Source organism: Pinus tabuliformis, chromosome 3_1 (genome assembly GCF_031772625.1).
Source record: "Pinus tabuliformis cultivar Carrire ecotype Pingquan chromosome 3_1, CPIR1, whole genome shotgun sequence".
NCBI lineage: Eukaryota > Viridiplantae > Streptophyta > Pinopsida > Pinales > Pinaceae > Pinus > Pinus tabuliformis.
This window is the reverse complement of record NC_142301.1, coordinates 743894893-743918828: the sequence shown is the minus strand read 5'-3', so window position 1 is coordinate 743918828 and position 23936 is coordinate 743894893. Positions and strand designations below refer to the sequence as shown.

Sequence of the window (23936 nt, the reverse complement as noted above, 5' to 3'; positions counted from 1 at the left end):
TCCATACTTGCACTAAAACTCTTAGCAAATGGAATGGGATTATGTTGTCTTCTTCTTCTTCTTCTTCTTACATTATTTTGTAGCTGATAAAGATTCACAAAGTTATATTTACAATTCTGAAAGATTATGATTACATTTTTTTTAAGTCTTAGGAATAAGGTGGTACATTATTTTAAGTCTCAGGTATATGATTATTCTTCTTCTTCTTAACTAAATTTATAATATTAAATCATCCTCCTCTTCCTTATCATTCTTCTTAACTAAAATTATAATATTAAATCATCCTCCTCCTCCTAAGTAATTCGTAAAATAAAATATTATAAGAAGGAATATCAAGCACATTGTATCAACTATATCTATATCCTAAAAAAAATTGTTAGAAAGGATTATCCATATATAAATTCTAAATTTAGAAATTTTATCAATTAAAATTTAGTTAAAATTAAAAAAACTCAAAATGACCACTCATCTCTTAAACAAAATATAAAAAAACAGTAATTAAATTAAATCATCATCAATTCAATAAATTTCAAAAGATTTAACATAAACTCTAAAATGCTCTCATTATTTTTGAACTACTCATTAACATGTTGATCAAAAAATAATTGCATTTTAAACATAGTGAGAATTTTAATAATCTTGTTATTACACGATAGCGATCTTAATTGTTCATCAAATCAGTTTAAAACTATCAATTTCTCACTAAATTATTTAACAAAGGATCAAATTACTTATAATAATGGAATAAAATGTTTAAAAATTATTTTTTCTTAGAATTCATTTTGGACGAACCTTTCAACTTTGTAATTGAAAAGATGAAATATTAAAACCTAAAACACTAAATAATCATGAAATTCAAAATGAAGTACTTAAGAACTGTTATTCTTACCTGCGTATTAATAAAGTGTTGTTGGAACTATCAAAACTTTTTAAAACCATATATTATTAAAATCTCATACCATATGTGAATATGAATACATATATCAAATATAGTTTAAAAACTGTCCACATAATGCTTAACTTATTTTTTTTAAATCGCCATTACGCCCGTTGCCAACCATTGCGACATCATATCTAGCCGCGGTTCCAAAGAAAAGACACCGAAATAGTTCTCATCCATTTTAAATTCTTTCGATTTCTGGTCGCTTCCATTTTAAATTCTTTCGATTTCTGGTCGCTTAAATTGTAACACCAATATATCCGATCATCAAAGAAAACCACATTGGTATTTTCTTACGCACAGAAAATACCAGCGCTGAAACCATGGGATATGAGACCTTTTCTGAAAGCATCCTCGTAATCTCCTCCCAGCATGATGAAGGAGAGGAATTGGAGGAGCAAGCCGCCGTTCTCATGTCATCTTCATCTTCATATTCAACGAAAGCATCCTCGTAATCTCCTCCCAGCATGATGAAGGAGAGGAATTGGAGGAGCAAGCCGCCGTTCTCCTGTCATCTTCATCTTCATTTCAACGTCAGACTCATCTTGCCCTTCAACTTCCCGCTCAACTTGAACGTGGATGTGGACGGATCCCACAAGTAGTAGCACTCCGCAAGCTAAAAACGTAGGACAATGGCCAAAAACGTAGTCAAATCTGGCAACAGTATTACAATGGACGTGCCATCTCCGATATTGAAGCCCACAGTTCCCAACACCCGAAGAGTCTTTCTATATCGAAGGTAAGAGAAGTTTTTCTTGAGTTTTTGTGATGAGAAGTTTTTCCTGCAGGTTTTGTGATGAAGTTGTAAGTTTTCGTGTTTATTTAAATTGGTTTTTTTATTTTATATACGGATTCAACATCTTGAAAAACTTTATAGCATTTTTATTGTGCAAGGTTACTAATCAAGCTTGTGATGTCAATAAATTCATGACAGATTTTAGCAAAAATAGACTGAAAACATCAGCAAAAAATTTCCAAAAAATCTCACTAAACACAACTAGTGTTTTTCCAACATCAATAAACTTTAAAACTTATTAATTTAAAAAAAAAAATACATATAACCTCATGAAAAACCAAAAAAATATCACAAAGCACAACTCGTATTCTTCCAACATCAATAAACACGTTAAAACTTATTAATTAAAAAAAGAAAACAAAGAAAAAAAACAAAAACGCATATAACCTAATGAAAAATAGTTATTCCTCATCATAATAACAAGAATAAATCATTGCCATTTTATATAAATCCAATGATACGAATGAAAACTTATAGACACCAATAAAATTTTGACCATGTAAATCCAATGACACGAAACTAGAGGAAACTGCATGGGCACTAATAAACTGAAATCAAAATGAACTCGTTATCAAAGAGATACTTCAGTAGGCTCTCGGTGTGTCCCTTTTATACACTAATCCTCACAGGAGAAAGTATTGGCACGGCTCCTTCTTGAATGCGTTGGTCGATTTTGGACAGTGTCTAAAACATGGAATGTCCTCCTTTCATCCACTGGGTTTGTAAAAACTCTCTGGGCCCAACAGAAACCCAGGGCCGAGATCGGGCTATGGGAAACCACTCCGGTGGATTCGAAAGGGCAGAAACCCATGGCATCTTTATGTCGATTCGATTGCTGAAGTGACATATATCCGTGATTCCCGAATATTCGGAGAATTAGCAATCTACTTAAGCTCGGGGCAGAAACCCACCCATGACTAGTTGCTGTTTGGCGGCTGGATGGCGTTGAATTTTGTCAATCTTACAACTTCACCACAAAGACATGGGATGGGAGACAGGCTTCTCCTTTTCCTTCCGGGGAGGTAAAGAAGAAGCGTTTCCCCCGAGTCATCAACGTCATCGAGCCGCCGAAAAGCAACGAGCCATGGGTTTCTGTTGCGAGGGGTGTGGGACCATAGAGTTTTTATAAATCTGGTAGATGAAAGTAAGGCATTCCATGGTTTACACACACCGCAAAACCTACCAACGGATTCGAGAGGGAGCCATGACAATACTTTCTCCTGTAAATCCTTCGGCAATTTCTCCCACCAAGAATAATCCTCCATTTTCAACAATGGGCCTTGGATACCAGACTACAAGAGAGCCAAGAGGATCCATGTATAAAATTTTATAAATTTCTGTAAAAAAGGAATACAGAGAGCTCTCTAAAATGGTGGAGGTTTAACTGGTTTAAGTGATTGGAGCTGAAACGATTCGGCTCCAAATAATGAGTAGAGTCTGTTGGGTGCCTTTTGTTTTCAAATCCTGTTACGTTTGTGTAACGAAAACTTCAGCGTTGTCTAATTCTTAAAAGGCCAGTCATAAAACATGCGTTGTTTAATTTCAAATGTGTTTTTCTTTTGAATGTATCAATTTGTTTTTCTTTGAAGTGTATAAATAAGTTTAGCGTTTTGGCAAAAATTCGCAATATTAGAATATGTAAAATTTATTATTCACAATTATGTAAAATTCACAGTTCAGTTCACATAAAAAACAACATAAAAGATTTAAGATATAACTAAATTGATATAAAGTCTTCCGACTAATAATACTCATGATGAATATACAATCTTCCCGCTAATAATGCTCTTACCTAAGAGTATCGTATCTCGTTTTTTATATAAAATTTAAGAAAAACATAAAATTAATTTTAATTCTAATTTTATATTTTTATTTGAATTTTATTCGTTATATTATTATTTTTGTTTATATTTTTATATTTTAATATATAAGTAAATTTAATTAATAAATATTGTTTTTAAAATTTTAAATGAGATGGTAAGTTCTTATTATTTAAAATTTGTTTTTGAAATAATAAATAAATTTATTTTATTGTTGGCGGTGGTGGTTAACGTCCACTGAGACCAAATTGTTCTATTGGACCTACAATTTTCTTAGTTTTTAATTATCTGGCTCCTCGTCTTTCTTGGTGAGATTGGTGTTGTAGCTTTCTTTTTTTTCTCTACGGTCTTCCATCTTCCTTTATCTTGCATCTCCTTCATCTCTTCTGGTTCTTGGGACATTGGTGTCTTAGCTTTGTAATCTATTGTGTTCGTCCTTTTGAAGATAGTCGGAGAAGAAGTTTGGTCTAGAAGATCTGCTTTGCTGTTAAATGAAGATTTATTTTGTGCGGTATTTGAATCCTCATAGCTGTTGATCTGTTGGGCAGGGCTTTCTGCCTGCTTGCCTTGAGAGTTGTTTCTTTCTTGCCCAATTTCTTGTGATTCAGAGTTTTCTCTAGAGTATTCTTCTTTGATGACAGTGTAGTGTTCTTTTTGTGCTCCTTCCCACCATGTAGCTCTATGGTGGCTTTTTCTAGCAGAATTTTTATGAGAGGCTTTTGGGCAATTTTTGGCTAGATGGCTTGTCTCAAAGCAAGATCGACATCTGAAGAGGACACTTTCATGATCAAGTTTCTGGTTCCACACATAGTCTTTACTTGTTAGGTTTATTTCAGCTGGGAATGTGGCTCTGAAGTCCATTTCCACACAAATGTGTGCATAGGTGGTTTTGGCATATTCCTCTGTTTCTAGACACCTGCAGTAAAATTTCCCAATTGCATTTCTAATGGCTTTTAGCGAGGAGAGATTCCAGAGATGCAAGGGTAGGCTTGGCAATCTCACCCAAACTGGTGCTGAGGTTATGACTGTTGTAGAGGGATCGAAAGATGGGTTCCATGGCTTCATGAATAGGCCTGATTTTTCCCAAAACCAAGGGCCAGAATCTAGAATACATTATCTGCTTTCAGGATTTTCAAAATCTACTATAAAGAAACCCCTAGCACAGGGGTAGATATTAATTTCATCAGAAATGATAGGCTTCCATACCTCTGAGATCCAATTGTGGAGAGCTATCAGCCGCGGCCAAAAACCATTGGACCGGCAGATTAGCGCACTTTCGAAAAACTTCAAAGCCTCATCGAGTGAGGCTTGGACCACCTGGACAGTTGGAGCTGGGGCTTCACTGACAATATGGGCAGGAGCTTGCCCTCCAAAAGCAGATGAGCCAGCAGCTATTTTCGCGAAGCTGAGAGCCATATTTTACTTGCTCGTAAACCCCAACAGCAGAGAAATAAGGCAGAAGATAAGATTAGATCTAGATCTAGCCGCAAAAGATTAGATCTAGAACCTAGCCGCATAGATCTAGATCAGATCTCACCTAAACAGCGAGTGCGGATCATAATTATTAAGAACCAGATGCGCACTTGATGGATCGGGGATGCCCACAAGCCATTCATGGATGATGGAGAAGCTATATCACGCGGGCTCTGCAGGACCGTCTGATTTCCTACAACGCACTGTCGCAATACGTGTTCTAGAAATTTCGCAGGCTCACACTGCGAATAGATCTCCACGACTTGGTTTTGGAACTTAGTGCACCCTACACTTCATCTTTCACCTCCGGATCATTGCACCTCAGCGGACAGATTGGAACGCTCTGCCGCCGTTGCGCACTTGATGGATTGGTTACTTAGTATCTAAGCTCGCCCTCAATGCCTATTCTCACCTGTAAAACTACTACATATTGAGGGGTTTTAAGACAATATTTGAGACATTTTTTGAGTATATTGTCTTTAACTTGAGACAAAAAAAAAGTTGTGTATTGTCTTAAATATTGTCTTTAAGCGGGTGTCTCAAAAGTTATTGTCTTAAAGATTATTTTCTTAAAAATTATTGTCTTAAAGATTATTTTCTTAAAAAATCGTCTCTATAAAGACAATATATAACACAAAAATTATTGTCTCTCTTGAGACAATTTTATTTTTGTCTCTCTACAGACAACACTCGGATTAGAGACAATATGTATTTAATACTAGCTATTGTCTCTCTAGAGACAACAAAATTTTTATTTAAAGATCATTTTTTTCTCTCTAGAGACAATATAAAACAATGAATCTAGAAATATCTCACCATTGAAATAAATCGATATAAAAAGAATTTAATTAAAAATAAACTACAAGATCGTTGATTAATTCATGTTAGTGCACATTGCAATTGAACCACCAACCTCCTGCTTGTAAGGCAGACGCTCATCCATTGAGCTAGCACACTTTAAAGAATTATGTGAAGAGTTATGGCAATCCTGAAAACTATATTTATAGCCATTGATTCCTCATTCATATTAATATGTCCCTTCTTAAGCTCTTGGTTCCTAATATTATGGCCTTTTCCCCCTCGGAAGCTCCATATAGGGGGATTGCAAGGATTTGTTAGTGCGTGGAATAAGGATGGGAATAAGGAATGAACAAGAACAGAATGAACGGGAATAGAATGTGTGCTACAGAATGGAATGAGAATGGCATGTGTGCTGCAGAATAGAGGGAATTGACAGGAAATGTGTGCTACAGACTAGGTTAGGGGCCCAGCTACCTTTAAGTCAATTCTTTGAAAGGGTGTTGGTCTACCTCATGAACTGCTTCACTACATATTAACGTGAGGCATGATTGGTCACATCTAAAACCTATTCCTGAGCATAAAAGAGTCAATTCTTTTCAGATAGAAGAGGTAAATAAATGAACACGGACTAAGGAAGGAGGATCATATCTAGTGAAATAAGGAGGATACTCTAAGGAAGGATAGTTACCGAAGGAAGGGTTGTACTAGGAAAGCTGTTGTACCAGGAAATATGACTTGCCTTATGACTTGCTATATCAAATGGCAGGAAGGCATAGTTGCACCTCCATTCTATAAGTTGATACACTTTAGGGGCCTTAATGGATAGTGCCTATAGGAGATGCCTATAGGAGGTGCCTTGAGTATGTGCCTATCACATCCTCTAGCTGGTACGTTCATCCGTCTCTCCCTTCTGCGACCTCGTCCTGATATACACTTTTTAGTTCATGGCAACTACTTTATAGGGGGGGAACGAGCCTCTAAACAAGAAGTGACCGAATATAGCAAAAAAAGTTGTATATCAGTTCGCTGGAGTATGGTTGTAACACATATAGTTGTACTTGTACTAGTACCTATAACTCTCCTTGTACTAGTAACTAAGTGTATGTTTGCTTGATTAGGTGAGGTAGGTAGGGAGAATATCTATTGGTATTAGGTCTAGGTAGATGGATGGGGGTATGGGGTTAACTAGCCTGGATGTATGGCTTGTATGGTTCGTTTAAATCAGTTTAGGTAGGGAGGTAAGGTGGCTTGGGTTAGGTCATTACTAGCTTGACTTGACCAACTGTATAGTCCATATGAGTATGCTTTGGTCTATTTGGTTGGCTAAAGGTTCCACGCGCTGGTGTTTCACGAGGTAACCAGCGCAATAGCAACACGAGTGACGTATCCCAGTGATAATCGCGTAACTACTTTCTTGGTCAAATGGGATCACTTACTTACTGTAAGGAGTGGTTGTATGGGTTGGATGGGATAGATGGACTAGCTGGGGTGGATGGGGGATGGTACGGATGGTCTCGCTGGGATGGCTATAGAGGATGGTTGGCTTGATGGATTGCTTTAGTGGCTTTCTTTATTAGCTGGATGGCTTACACAAAATTCTCACCATAAGGTACATGATAGAGAAATCAACAGTATGATATGAAGCATGGAGAAGCAAATCCATGGCTAATATGAGCTCAATATCAGAGTAACTTTTAAGACAAGGAGTAGGATTATAAATGCACAAAAAAACAACAAGAGTATGTAAAATGATTTATTAAAAACAAAACTGTAAGACTTTGCATACAAGTAGGTCCCGAGGAAGGTGCGTGGGTTTTTGGTTTTTTGGTGTTGCATGCCCATGCTTCCTTAAAAATAGATGCTTGATGTGATGCTACAAGAAATTCAGTAGCCATGCATACAAGAAATAGCAAAATTTTATTATAATTATACCAAAACAATGGAGATGCTCACAAAGAGAGGCTAGATCTTTAAATGTCAAGGAACATTGCTACTTGATACTCACTAAGAAAGTCTCACCCAAAATGTCATCTCTTTTGTATGTAGTGAGGATGGGCTTGTAAGGTCCCTTAAAACAACGAAGCTGCCAAAAATAAATGCTACAATTTCTTTTATTTGCAAACAACGAGGACATTTGCTACTCGTCCAACAAGCCATCCCAGCTATTAGATCTTTTCAGTATCGATAGTGATCAGGCTTGTAAGGTCCCTCAACAGGCACATTGATATAATCTACTTGATCAGGAGAAAACTTTGTTATCATGGCACCAAACTTCGGCAAGTGCAGAGCAGCCACCTTCTCATCTAGATGCTTAGACAGCACATAGACCTTCTTCTCATACTTCCTTGATTTCTTCTCATTCCGGAGCTCTAACTGAGCAATGACCTACAACAAAAGGTAGAGATTATGCACCATTTATGGAACATACACCTATGTAGCGATGGATCATACGTAATAATATAATCAAGGGATTGGTATGCCTGAGAAATCTAGTATGTACAAGCAATGGTTGCGGGGCATTAGAAATATTTACATAGTTTGTAAAGGAGGAAGACATGACAAAACTTGGGTGGCCAATTGCACAACCCAAGTTCATCAGACGTCCCTCTGCAAGAACAATGATGTCACTGTTGGTGTCAGGGAACACCCACCTATCAGTTTGAGGCTTGATGGTAATCTTCTTAACACCAGGGAAAGTTTCAAGGCCTTGCATATCAATCTCGTTGTCAAAGTGACCAATGTTACAAACAATGGCATTGTTCTTCATTTTCCTCATGTGATCTACAATGATGATGTCCTTGTTGCTAGTGGTTGTCACAAAGATATCAGCAGTGCTAACTACATCCTCAAGGGTGAGAACAGGAAGGCCTTCCATAAGTGCTTGCAGGGCACAGATAGGATCAATCTCTGTAACAATGACCCTAGCTCCAGCGACTTTCAAGGTCACAACACAACCCTTACCAACATCTCCAAACCCACAAACAACAGCAACCTTATCAGCGATCATGACATATGTGGCTCTCATAAGACCATCTGGGAGAGAGTGCCTATATCCATACAAGTTGTCAAATTGGAAAAGAAGAAAGAGAATCAGAATCAACACAAACTGCATCTCAAATAGAAAAATTTTGAAGAAAAAAAAGATATGAGAAATCTGGCCCTGGATCTATAATTTCAATTCAAAACATCAATATAGGTCCAATCAGCTTTCAAAACCTTAGCTAATATTAACCCATCATAGCCAGATAATTGAATATATGTAAAGGTCCTTGATTTTAAATATGAAGATGCTTCTACACCCACCATAAACTCACATTGATTCAACACCTCGAAAATTGATTTTTTTTAATGTAGTGGAAACTAGTGAATCCTAAAATCTAATGCAATGCAAGCTAACTATACCAAAAGCATCATGATGTGATCTCAATGATACCAAAGAATCAAGGCAACTAACAAGAGCAGTGAAAATCATAACATCATGAATGAGACCAAAATGCCCTCAAGGCCATATCAGATCCAACATCAAGAAGTTGGTATCGCATGATTAAGATTAGCATTAATATTAAGATACTTCCTAATGCTCTAAACAGATAAAAGATAATACTGTCAAAACATAAATAGCGGTCTAAAATTTACCATATTATACTATAAATCTTTATAATAGTTTGATGATGAGATCCTAACTACTTTATAACAAACACAAAACTCATTGTGAGAACAAAAAACACAACAGCTAATCAAGATTCCACATATCAAACACCCTAACAAGATCTAAACAACAACAAACCCACCAGAAAAGTGTGAGTTCAAAAAGAAATGAAAACAAATTTCAAATCCAAACCACAACACCTAGACAAGATCCTACTTCAAAGCACCCTGACCAGATCTCAAAAATCACGCATCTACTTGAAAACATCTATTAAAAAATAGCAAGCGACAAAGAAATGAGGCAAGAATCCAAATCCAAATCACAACATATAAGCAAGTACCCATTTCAAAAACTCTAGACAAGATCTCAACATCCCCACCATGCCCAACTAAAAACATCTATTAAAAAACAACATAATTTTTATGAAAAAGCACAGAGAGCATGGCTATAACATTAATTGGTGAAATTGGACACTACTATGACATGCATGACCCACTCCACCATATGTTGCATGAGTTTTAATGTAACGGGGCTAGGTATAGGGAATGGGGATTTCTGGCAAATAACAATGGATCATACGCAATAATATAATCAAGGGATCGGTATGTCTGAGTAATCTAGTATCTACAAGCAATGGTTGCAGGGAATTAGAAATATTTACCTGGTTTGTAAAGGAGAAAGACATGAAAAAAATTGGATGGCTAGTTGCACAACCCAAGTTCATCAGACATCCCTCTGCAAGAACAATGATGCTACTATTGGTGTCATGGAACACCCACCTATTAGTCTGAGGCTTGATGTAATCTTCTTAACACTCGGGAAAGTTTCAAGGCCGGCCATTTGTAATTAAAGTGGTACTTGCAAGATCTGATGTCAAGATATGAGGGTTTCTACTAATGGCCATACAAGAAAACAAGTTAGAACGTTTTTAATCTATATTTGAAAAATAGAAAGTAATTCTGCCAGATATCAGAGAATATATAAAACCATAAATGCAGGCTTTGCAAACTTAGTTTTCCTATGAGAGATTATAGAAACTTCAAACGTAAAAAGAAAATGTCCAAATAACTATTCTAATTTGACATTCAAAATGAAAAATTCAGAGTATCTTACAGCGCACTGAGGCACACCAAACCTCTCTAGTAGTGAAACGACAGCATTTTTGACCTACAAAATCAAAAGCATATAAATTCTATTAATGTCTAAAATGGAGCCCCAAAAAATCCTTGTTAATTGTAAGGGAGGTTATTCTTTAATGTAATTCAGACATTGTACAAGTAGAAATATAGCACAATACAAAAGAAATGAAGCAAAAGGATGAAACCTAACTAACAGGTGCATTATGATGTTATGGTAGGAGGAGGTTGCGTGGAAAATTCACTCAACTAAAATCTCGGAACAAACAAAGACATGAGCTGATCTGGATCTATAATCTCTGAATAAAATTCTAACTAAACTAGATATTTCCACCACTTCCCATATAAGTTTAGCTTCCATCCTCATGCAACATCAATTTCAGTAACAATAGGCATGACCTCTAGTAAGTGTGCTTCAGTTTATGTAGGTTGGGTTGTGGTCTAGTAAAAGCTTGATGTGAGTCTACCCCAACTAACCCAGGTTTGATTCTCAGTGTATACATGGTTGGGCATCAACAAAGTGACACATTCCAAGAATTTTTCACCCACTCAGGCCAAAATTTGCATAGTCCAATAATAAAACATCACAAGAATATTATCAGTTCAGAACTTAGCTTTAGATACAAACGAATCATCTCAAAAATATTACCAGTTCAAAAAGCTTTAGACACAAATAAAACATCACAATAGTATTACCACTTCAAACATCACAATAATATTACTCATTCACAGAGTTCTAAATACAAATAAAACATTTCAATAATATTACGAGTTCAGAGAGCTCTAAATACAAATGAAACATCACCATAATATTATGTGGTGATAGAGGTCTAAATACAAATAAAACACTAATAGTGGTGTTAGAGGTCTAAACACAAATAAAACACTAATAATATTACCAATTCACAAAGATGTATCTACAAATAAAAGATCACAATATTAGCAAAGCTCTAAAGACAAATAAAACATCACAATATTAGAGGTTCACAAAACTGTAAATATTTGTTCTAGGCGTGCTATTTTCATTCCATAGTCGTCCCAAATTGTTTGTTCCCACCAATCATGTTCCCCCATTAAAATCGTTAAATTCCCTAAGCTCTGCATGTCCATACCTAACCTCGTCAACATTGGGCAATCCTTAATCTTAAGGACACAAAGGGTATTGAATGACCCCACCATACTTTGTAAGTAGGACATGGACACCAAATCCACCCTCTCTAGCATTGGAAATCCATTTGGCCTTTCTGTGAGGTCCCTCACCTGTGTGCACGCTTTTACTTTGAGAAACTTTAACTTTGGGAATGTCTCCAACAAAGGAAGTTCTATCATTTTATCACACCCAAACAATTTTGTTCTCTGTAGTCACTGAAACTCACAAATCCAGTTTGGTAAGTTTACTCCCTTATAGCTGATCAACCTAAGAGTTTGCAGTTTCTGCATATTTTTCATACTGCGGGGAAGATGCATGCTCAACTCTTGCAGAAGATGTGCATTATACTCCAAGGATAAGTGCCTAATTTCCAACAAGGTTCCTAAATCCATACCTATTTCATTCTCTTCAGTCCTTGGCATTATAGTTAGAGCGAGCTCTGTTAGACGTGTGAGATCCTTTAAAGGCTCTGAACTTTCTGAATGCAATTGTAGCCTTTTCAGTGAAGTGAGCTGAGATATCTGCAGTGGAATCACCAAGTTTTCTAAGCCCAGTAGGTTAAGATCTTGAAGCCTTGAAAGATTGCATATGGTGGGAGGCAGGGATCTTATATAGCAGAAGGAAAGATCTAAAAATTGAAGCCGTGGAAGATTGCATATGGCTGGAGGGAAATCGCAAATGTGAGTATGACTAAATGAGAGAAACTCTAGAAATGTGAGTTGACTAAGAGATGTTGGCACTGACACCATACCGATGTTGGAGAGATCAAGAACTTGCAGACATGTGAGGCCGTGGAAAAAGCATTGTGGAACATGACTAGATAATGGATTTTTGGACAAGTTTAAACTTACAACTTTTGAGCCACCAAAATCATTTGGCAGATCTTCAATTTGATTCTGGCATAGAAATATTCTCTTGCAATCCCAACTTTGTGCATCTGTAAAGAATAACATGCGGCACTCTTATGTGCTTTGGTTTCCACACATTCTCTGTTTTTTTAGCATTGCCAATGAGCTTCTTATCAACGAACAAACCATGATCTATCAGTTGCTTTGAGTAGCTACGCATGGTGACCATGTCCATTGAATAGGTAGCCTATCTGCTCTTCACAAGGCCTTTAGAAATCCATATTCTCATCAAGATATCCACATCAATTTCTTCATTTTCATGGCACAGTAGAGAAAAAAAAATTACAAGCTTGAATTGGACAAATCGTCATAGCTCCATTTTAGTGGCAGATACAGATATTTATGAACATGGGGATGAATATCTCGAAAAAAAGGATCCTCACTTTTTATCAGAGATACATAATTATTCCACTCATCTACAGTTGTTTTCCCAATCGTTGATTTAGCCAATACAGTTATGGCTAAGGGCAAACCTTCACACTTGTATGGAATATTTTCAGCACACTCCTTTAACTTCTCCATAACATCACTACCTTTGAAAGCTACTCTCTCAAACAGTTCCCGACATTCTTCCATAGACAAGGGCTCCAATTCCAGTGTCCTATACACCTCCATTAATGCCACATCTATGTTGCATGTAGAGAATAAAACTATGCTACGACGACAACCTTCCCTGACACCTAACTCTTCCAGTAGATCTAGGGGAGTCCACACTTCATCTAATATCAAAAGAAATTTTCTATGAAAAGTGTTTGAGAGAATATCATCTTTTGGGTATTATGACTAGAAAAGCCCAAGAGGTCTAAATTGATTGTCTCAGTGATGTAACTATGTAAGTCTGAAATTTAATAGGTTTAAGAGGCTGTGAGCCAAATCACATCTTCAATCCAACTTTGGAAAGGATTCTAGAAATTGTAGACATATTTTAGCAATGCCATCTTTCCAATGCTAGGTATTCCATATACACAAAACACGCGAGTTTCCTTTTTCCTAGCTTCCTATAAATAAATAAGCATATTAATCCTATGATGAAAGTTTATAAATAAGAAGATTAATCTTATGAAGAAAGTTTATAATGGGTATATACCCCAAATAAATTCATAATAATAAGCTTGCAAACAATTTAATGGCTAAAATACACCGGCTCCTTGTGCACCACCTTCTACCTACTTTTCCTTTTCATAGTTTTAAGGTCCACTTTATGATTATTATTAACAGTCTCTGCTACTTCCCAGCTGTTAGTTGGAAAATTCCACACGTTTTTTCTACTTGAGATTAGACTAGGAAACTCCCTCCCCTGTATGATACCGTGGAAATTTGCATAAACATTTTCTATTTAAGCCTTCTTGGGTTCCTTGCCAAGACTTCCCCTTGGCCTTCCTAGATGCCTTCCTAGTGTTGTTGTTGTGATTTCTCTGCCATTCTATGTTGGGTTTATGGTTTTAGCTTCACTACAAGCCTTTAGGTATATTTTGTCATTTGGGTCTATGCTTTTAGCTCTCCAATACTGGTCTTTAGGCATGCTTTCTGCATAAGTGTTTTCTGTTCTCTGTATTGGGTTTTCTGTTCTCTGTATTGGGTTTATGTTATTAGCTCTAATACTGGTCTTTTTCATGTTGAGGTGTGTTTTCATTATATGTTTCTCCATTCTCTATATTGGGTTTATGATTTTTTCCTCCCATACTTGCTTCCCAATTCTGGGCTTTAGCCAGAGGCAGACTCGCTTGCATCCCTCTATTGGGTGTATAGTTTTAACTCTTTAATTTTTATTTTCTTTTTCCAAAAATTGATATTGGATGCACTTGTGATCCTGTAGAGCCGTTTCAAAATCAAGGAGCCTTCTCTAAATCAAATAGCCTTTTTTCCTACAAATACCAAATAAGCAAGTAGAGCAAGTGCATCAGATCTAGATCCTAAATCTAGTTCCCCACAATCTTTTCTAAAGGAAAATGCATTTTGATGTTGTAGAGCTATCTCTAAATCAAAATAGTTATCTCCATTCACATAAGCAGCTAGGGAAATTTCATAATTTGTACATAGTTGTGAAATATTAAAAGTGTGTACATACACAGGTGTTCTTTATAAAATTTGCATACAACTACTATGGTTTCGAAGCATGAACTATTAATAATAATTGATCAGGTCATATATGTTTGTTGTTATTTGTCAATAATATATCTCTAATAATGAGTTTTTTTTACAGTACTGGTTGGTTTGAACTGATTATGGAATGAAATGTTAACTAAGTGGTGATTCTACTGTATAACAATTTGTATTTGGTTCTATGACATGTGATGGTTTTATTATGTGATATAGTGATTGCTTCACCATGTAAGTGATTTTGATACAAGTATTAATATTTTTGAGATCCATATGTTGGTATTCTTCAGGAGAAGCATGTACATACACAGGTATGATTAAGAACAATAGTGTTTGGAATGTAATGTATGCTTGGTCAGGGCTTGCAGTGGAAGAAATTGGTTTTGTGTTGGGAAACAATGTTTGCCTTGGTATATTGATGAGTGGCTATGCATTGGCATGATATGTTCTAGTTTTATGTAGTTGCAACAATTGATTTCATGATTCGATTAGTTTAGTATGTTAGTTATTGATTTCAGAATAGTTGACTATGGATCTTATTTGAAACATTTTGAGAAGTGATCCATAAAGGGCCAAGGATAGCATTCTTGAGTAAGGGGGTTGTAGCTCCCTTCCAGTAGGAGATGGAAAATGATAGAAGGTTGTAGCCTTCTGTAGCTAGGAGACTTTGTACTATTTAAATTATGCACCAATACAATATTGTAAGAATATTATTTTATTCTTAAAATAAGATAGATACGACAACAACGATGGTTTTTTCCCAGATTGGGCTTCCACCTAAAATATTTTTGTTCATGTGTGGTGATGTGTTTCTTACATTTTTATGATCTATCTTTTCTTATTGCTGATAGTTTCTACTTAATACATGTTTTAATAAAGTAATGATGCATCGGTTAAAGATTAACAAATCATGAATGTAACACCCTCCTCTCAAACCTACCAAATGTAACCATGCCAATCAGGTAAACAGGGTACAAGTGGATATTGTGATCATATTTGACCTACTATGTGAGCTCAAGGAATTGGAAATGACGGAACATCACACACAGTCATCCAACATCATCAACAGAAACCTCAGGAGACAAGCCAACCACTCAGATAGCATGTCCCTGGGTCCCACTATTGTTTTAGGTATCTTAGGCCATAGTCGCCTGCATGCTATGGGCAAGGGAGTGACCAGAAACCCAAAGTGGCTCTGATAGGCCCCACTACTAGCAACTATGGACCAAACTGGCCAGTTACGTGCCATCAACCCTGGAAAATAAGGCACTTTTTAAGGCTGAGAGGCTAGACCACTACCCATAATGGAATGAGAGCTCAGAAACAAGTAAAGTACAGGGAAACAATGATGCAAAAGTATATATTTTTCAAGACCTTAACGAGACCCCTTCTAGAAATGACAATCATTTTATCAAACATATTGTCAACATGTTACTTACAGGTGTAAACAACAAAATTAAGTGTAGGAATCTCACACTTACTTGAGAATCGCTATGAACCATCGTTCCCTCATACCATTTGTTGCAATATTAGCTACTAGGTCACAAACACATTATCCATTTATATACAAGTAAAAACATGTTGAGAGCCATACATAGTTGTTGTCATGAAATGTGCATATAACCAACATAATATGAACAACAATACAATAAACATATCACCCATCAAAATCCATATATACATCGTACCTTTACACATGAAAATAAAGGGGAAAAAATCTCATTAATCAATGCAATAAACCAACTCAAGATGGGATTACTGTGTTCCACCCGATAGTAGAATGTTTGAGCCAAATCTCTCTTCAGTCATTCACCCCCATGCAATATTCCAAGCATGAATGTGGGATCTCATAGAACACATCACTCAAAACTCATCCAAGGCTTCGATAGGCCATCCACCTCATCGCATTAAACATGGATTCCACCTCACGGTTAGAAATCACAAAACCATCATCATATTGGTCTCCACCGAAGCCTTCTAGGTCTTCCAGAGCATTTAGCCAACCAATGCTTCCAAAACTAGTAACTCAACCCATGGCTTATACAGGGCTTCCATAGCATTTTTCCTACCAAGGCATCCAGGACTGGTAACTCAACCTGAGTTGTTACAAGGCTTTAAAATCATTTTTTCAACTAAGGTTTCGAGGACTATTAACTCAACCAAGGCTAGAAAAACATAAGAACCAACCAAAAGCAAACAATGAAAGTAAACCCACAATAACCATTTCTATATAGGAAATGGCAAGGCTACACAATCCACTGTCGATCCAGGAAATCGTCGATGCCATTGACAAATAACAACCAAGAAACCACATGTATATGCCATGCATGCCAAAACTAGTGAAAAAATCATACATGCAACTCGATACCTGCAAGAAAATATGATGTAGTTGTTGATGTCGATGCCTTCTTACACTTTCCTACTCTTCCTTTGCCTTCTTGCTCCAAGAATCCAAGTAAAGTAAAGTACATGGAAATAATGGTGCAAAATTAACTAGTTGATCAATACCTTAATCAGACCCCTACTAGCCATGGCATATTGTCAACATGTAACCTGCAGGTGTAAACAAGAGAACTAAGTGTATGGATATCATACTTACTTAAGAATATCTATGAACCACAGTTCCCTCATGCCATTTGTTGCATTATCATCTATTAGGTCATAGACACATTATCCATTCATATACAAGTAAAAACATGTTGAGAGCCATACATAGTTTTTGTCATGAAATGTGCATATAACCACCATAATAGGAACAAAATTACAATAAACATATCAGCCATCAAAAGACATATATACATTTGTACCTTTACAAATGAAAATCAAGGGAAAAAATTTCTCATTACTGAATGCAATAAACCAACCGGACATGGGACTACCATGTTCCACCTGGCCTTAGAATGGCTAAGATAAATATCTCTTCAGCCATTCACCCTCGTGCCATATTCCAAGAATGAATGAAAGAGGACATACTTCTCATGGAACTTTATCACACAGCGCGATGCAATATTTACAATGAAAGATCTGCTCAAGAGAAAAACATCATAACAAGACAACATACCTCATAGTGGAGCTTTATAACACAGCTCATTATGTTATTTACAATTATCATCCTTTTGTGTGCAAGCTCATATAACATCATAACATCATGATAACATAGCTGCATGATATCATAATATCATGACACCCATACTTCATAATGGATCTTTATAACATAGCTCTTTACAATATTTACATCCATACATAGGTGTACATATGGAAACATCATCAAAATATAGATACCAAAACATATGTCAAATCATATGCCAAAGCATATATCAAAACATATACTAAACACCATATCTAAACATATATCAAAATATCATATAGCATATATCAAACCAACATATAGCATATATCAACCACCATAAATAAAATACCAAACCACCATAAAGAAAATACCAAACCACCATGAGAAAATACCAAACAACCATAAGAAAATACCAAACCACCATGTCAAGTTGCTTTGTCTCAACTGTAAAACAAGAAAGGATAGATAGCCCGCATTTAATCTGCCATCTCCAATGTAGCTTCATCGGGACCAAAGTTCTTCCATTTCACTTTAACTTGCCTGATTTCTCAGTTCCGAAGCATGAGCACCTATTTCTGCAATATACATTGAGGCTCCAACTGGAACAGACCAGCCAATTACATGATCAACATCTTTAACATACTTCTTAAGCAATGAGACATGGGAAAAATAATGGATTTTCATTGTTGGAGGCAATGCAATTGGATAGTCTATTAACCGAATCCTCTCAATAATGTTGAAGGGTTCACAAAACCATGGTGCCAATGTGGCACATGAGCCAATCCCCAAGGAGCTCTTCCTCGATTTCATGCGCAAGTACACTTGTTCCCCAACCTAAAACACCTTGAACAATATGTTTGTATCTGCGTAACTCTTCTAACTATCATGTGTTGCCTTTAGGTTCTTGATTACCTGCTTTCATGTTCCATGTTTGCCAACATATCTGGTCCAGTCAATACTCTGTTAACCGAATCACTCCAACTGATAGGAGTGTTGCAAATCCGCCCATACAATGACTCAAAATGACTCATCCTCCATGACTCTTGATAACCAATGTTGTATGCGACCTCTACCAACGGGAGATACTCTTCCCACTTCCTCTGTTGATGCATCATATACATCCTCAACATGTCCTCTGATATCCTATTGACCCTCTTTGTCGGTCCATCTATCTGCGGATGATAAGCTGTGATGAAGGCCAACTCTATGCCCAAACCTGCAAATAACTTCTTCCAAAAATTGGAAGTTAACTTCGCATCCCTATCTGACACCATCTTCTTCCGAACACCATGTAGTCTAACCACATCTCTCATTAACACCTATGCCACATCGCTAGATAAGTACGTAGACTTCAACAGAATGAAGTGTGCAACCTCTGTTAACCTGTCCATAATGACCATGATGGAATCATGATGCTTTAATGTCTTGAGCAAACCTGTGATGAAGTCCATGGAAATGACCTCCCATTTCCATTATGAAATCGAAATCAGATGTAGCATTCCACCTGGATGTTTACACTCTACCTTCCCTCGCTAACAGTCAAAGCATCTTGCAACAAACTCTCCTACATCCCTCTTTAGATTCGGCCAATAATAATGCTTCTTCACCATTGTCAGTTTCTTCTGCTAACCTGGGTGACCTGAATATGGTTTCGCGTGAAACTCCCTCAAGATCACCTTCTTGAGATCGTTGTCATCTGGCACATATATCCTTTCTCGTAAACTAAACAATCCATCTATTGTAAGAAAATAGTTGAAGTCCTACGCACCTCCACCTGTACCTGTACCACTACCTATACATTTACATGTACATGACCATCACCTATATCGATACCTATACCTGTACCATCACCTATACCTGTACATGTACCTATACCTATACCATCACCTATACCTATAGCTATACCTGCACTCTGCTACAACCTATGCACAATCTCCATATATCTAACATCTTGTTGTCCTGCCTCCAAGTTCCTATGCTGTAAATCTATCCCATAAGAACTCATAGCTACTAAGTGATTCACCTTTATCCATTTACTATGAGCATCTACCACCCTGTTCTCCTTACCTTTGATGTACCTAATCCCGAAATCAAACTCGTTGATCATGGTCAACCATATAGCCTACCTGGGATTCAGATTTAGTTGGTCAAACAAATACCTAAACCTAATGTGATCACTCATAAGCACAAACCGCTTGCCAAGAAGATAGAGCCTCCACATCTTTAGTTCATGTATAATCATTGCTAGCTCAATATCATGTGTCGGGTAGTTCTGCTCATGCTCGTTTAGTTTTCGGGACTCATAACATACCACCTGTCCATCCTTCATAAGGACTCCACCAAGCCCTCTCTTGCAAGCATTTGCGCATACCGCAAATTCCTTATCTAGATCCGAAATTTGTAGTACTAGTGCATTTTTCAACAACTACTTAAGCTACTCAAAGCTAGCCTCACACTCCTCAATCCATTCTAACTTATTACCTTTCCTCTGTAAGGATATAATGGGATAAGAAAGTTGTGAGAAGTTCCTGATTAACCTCCTATAATAGCCTGCCAGACCCACGAAATATCTCACCTCATCCACATTCTTAGGAGCTACCCACTACATGATGGCCCTTATCTTCTTTAGATCTAATGCAATGCCTTCCTTAGAGACAACATGTCCCAAGTAGTGCACCTCAACCTGAAGGAAACTACACTTGTTGAGCTTAGCATACAACTAATTCTCCCTCAACAACCTCAATATTGCTACTAAATGCTCAGCATGCTCTTCCTCATTTTTAGAATATACCAGTATATCATCAATGAACACAATAAAAAACTTATCCAAATATGGACGCAACACACTATTCATCAAACACATGAATTTATCTGGAGAATTAGTTAACGCAAATGGAACAACAACAAACTCATAATGCCTATTACTAGTCCTTAACACAGTCTTGTAAATGTCCTCCTCTTTGAAGTGTACTTGATCATCTCTGCATCTCAAGTCAATCTTCAAGAACATTGTTGCTCCCTTCAGCTGATCGAACAAGTCATCAATCCTCAGCAAAGGATATATGTTCTTGATAGTCAATTTGTTCAACTTCCTTTAGTCAATGCATAATTTGAGAGTCCCATCTTTCTTCCTCACAAACAACACTGGTGCGTTGCAACGTGATACACTTGCCCTAATGTATCCCTTCTCCAACATTTCCTTCAGCTACAATTTTAACTCAACCAAGTCAGGTGTGTTCATCCTGTAAGGTGCTTTAGATGTTGGAGTTTCCTCGGGCACTAGCTCAATAGAAAAATCTACCTTCTTGTGAGGTGGCAACTCTCTAATGTCTTCAAGAAATACATCCTGAAACTGCTACACAACGAGGTAATTTTTCAACAAATCTGCATCCTCAACCTCCTTACCCTATCACTAGAAATGTGTACTGCAAATAGCTTGCACCCCTTCCTGTAGCTATGCTTTTCTTGCATAGTTATCACCATGCTAACTGATGTGGATTTCCTCTTACCTTACAAGACTCAACAGGATTTCTTCATCAACACACTTCAGCTGAGGCCGAGTACAGAGCAGTAGTCCACATCACCATTTAGACTCTGTGGCTACAGCACTTCCGCACTGAGTTGGGCGTCCAATTCAACAAATCTGCATCGTCAACCTCCTTACCCTATCACCAGAAATGTGTACTGCAAATAGCTTGCACCCCTTCCTGTAGCTATGCTTTTCTTGCATAGTTATCACCATGCTAACTGATGTGGATTTCTTCTTACCTTACAAGACTCTTACTTCTCCATTGTCATCAACACACTTCAGCTGAGGCCGAGTACAGAGCAGTAGTCCACATCACCATTTAGACTCTGTGGCTACAACACTTCCGCACTGAGTTGGGCGTCCAGTTCCACCAGCGCACTTTCATCCGGTGTGACAACCATAGCACTCTCAAATTTTGCAGGGATCCAATATAGTGGCAGCGAACAAAGCACATAGAGATCCATATGCACTACATCAGAGACTTAGTACATGATCGAGTCATTGATTTGCAGTTATGTCCTTCAGCAGAACAGACTGCAGACATCTTCACCAAGACATTCACTGAGCAAAAGTTTCACTCTCTACACGATCGTCTTGGAATGAAGGACACAGTCGCTTAGCAACTGTCTTTCCCACGAGGTTTTCCCTCTTTCCTCAATTTTAGTACAACTCGCAGTGTATTTTGGGTGACCTTATGCCTTAGTTCCCAGGGCCCATTTTCTATATTTCCCCATAGTGGTGTTCAAGGGGGGTGTTGGAGGTACTACACACCTAGGACCTTCATTACTGGCACATGCGGACACTTAGTTAGAGCATTCACTGACATGCAAGGCTTCAACATTGGAATCTTCACCAGATTAGCGCCTTTGACTGTCCATCCATGCATGGTACTACATGCAAGATCCTTTATGTGTGATTTACTCCCTACTTTGCTCCTCCTTTCACTCTACAACTAACTAGTTGTCTCCGAAACTTGCTGTAGGTGTCGAGTCCTTTCATTGATCACCACTATGGTGTATTACCTTAGGATCTTCACCCAGTGATGCTATATCATGAGCATTGTAACCTATTTTCTGACATCAATAATTCTTTTTGTTCTTTAGACTTTTTTTTAGTGTTTTTGCTCTGTAAAGTTGTGCGTTCAACCTTTACTAGCTAGATTCATTTATGCAGGTTTTCTACCACATTTACATATTAAGATCTACAAGAGAAAGTATTGGCACGACTCACTCTTGAATGCGTTGGTTGATTTTGCAGTGTGTCTAAAACATGGAATTCCTTTCTTTCATCTGGCCCAGATCGCTCTCAATAGAAACCCATGGCTAGTTGTTGTTTGGCAGCTGGATGGCATTGAATTTTGTCAATCTTACAACTTCAACACAAAGACATGGGAGAAGCACTTCTCTTTTTCCTTCCTACAAGAAAAGGCAGCTGGGATACCAGGGGCTTCTTGCGTAGGACTTGATTGCATATCTTTCCCCAGTATAGAAGATTCCTTCTCCTATAGGGAGGTAAACCAGAAGTGTTTCCCAGTCTGTGTGATGAAGTTGTAAGACACACAAACATCAACGCCATCGAGCCGTCGAAAAGCAATGAGCGAGGGGTCTAGGACCATAGAGTTTTTATAAATCTGGTAGATCAAAGGAAGGCATTCCATTCTTTACACGCACCGCAAAACCTAACAACGGATTCGAGAGGGAGCCATGACAATACTTTCTCCTGTAAATCCTTAGGCAATTTCTCCCACCAAGAATAATCCTCCATTTTCAACAATGGCCCTTGGATACCAGACTACAAGAAAGCCAAGAGGATCAATGTATAAAATTTTATAAACTTCTGTATAAAAAGAATACAGAGAGCTCTCAAAAACGGTGGGGGTTTAACTGGTTTAAATTATTAACGCTGAAACAATTCGGCTCCAAATAATGAGTAGAGTCTGTTGGGTGCCTTTTGTTTTCAAATCGTGCTATGTTTGTGTAATCAAACCTTCAGCATTGTCTAATTTTTAAAATGCCAATCATAAAACATGCCAAGAAATCGTGTTTTTTAATTTCAAATGTGTTTTTTTTTTAAACATATAAATAAGTTTAGTGTTTTGAAAAAAACTCACAATATTGGAATTATGTAAAATTTATTATTCACAACTATGTAAAATCCATATTTCACTCACATAAAAAAAACAACCTAAAAGATTTTAGATATAACTAGATTGATATAAAGCCTTCCGACTAATAATTCTCATGATGAATATACAGTCTTCCTGCTAATAATACTCTTACGTAAGAGTATTTTATCTCGTTTCTTTATATTTAAGAAAAAACATAAAATTAATTTATATTTATATTTTATATTTTCATTTGAATTTTATTTCTTATATTATTAATTTTGTTTATATTTTTATACTTTAATATATAAGTAAGCTTAATTAATAGATATTTTATTATTAATTTTGTTTATATTTTTATATTTTAATATATAAGTAAGCTTAGTTAATAGATTTTTTTTTAATTTTAAATGAGATTGTAAGTTTTTATTATTTAAAATTTGTTTTTGAAGTTTAATTA

At 36.8% G+C, this 23936-nt stretch overlaps 1 pseudogene; it reads right to left on the bottom strand.

Moving 5' to 3' along the window:
- Nucleotides 1–8005: 8005 nt before the first annotated feature.
- LOC149189502 (adenosylhomocysteinase 2 pseudogene) lies at nt 8006–8942 on the bottom strand (annotated as a pseudogene).
- Nucleotides 8943–23936: the final 14994 nt, after the last annotated feature.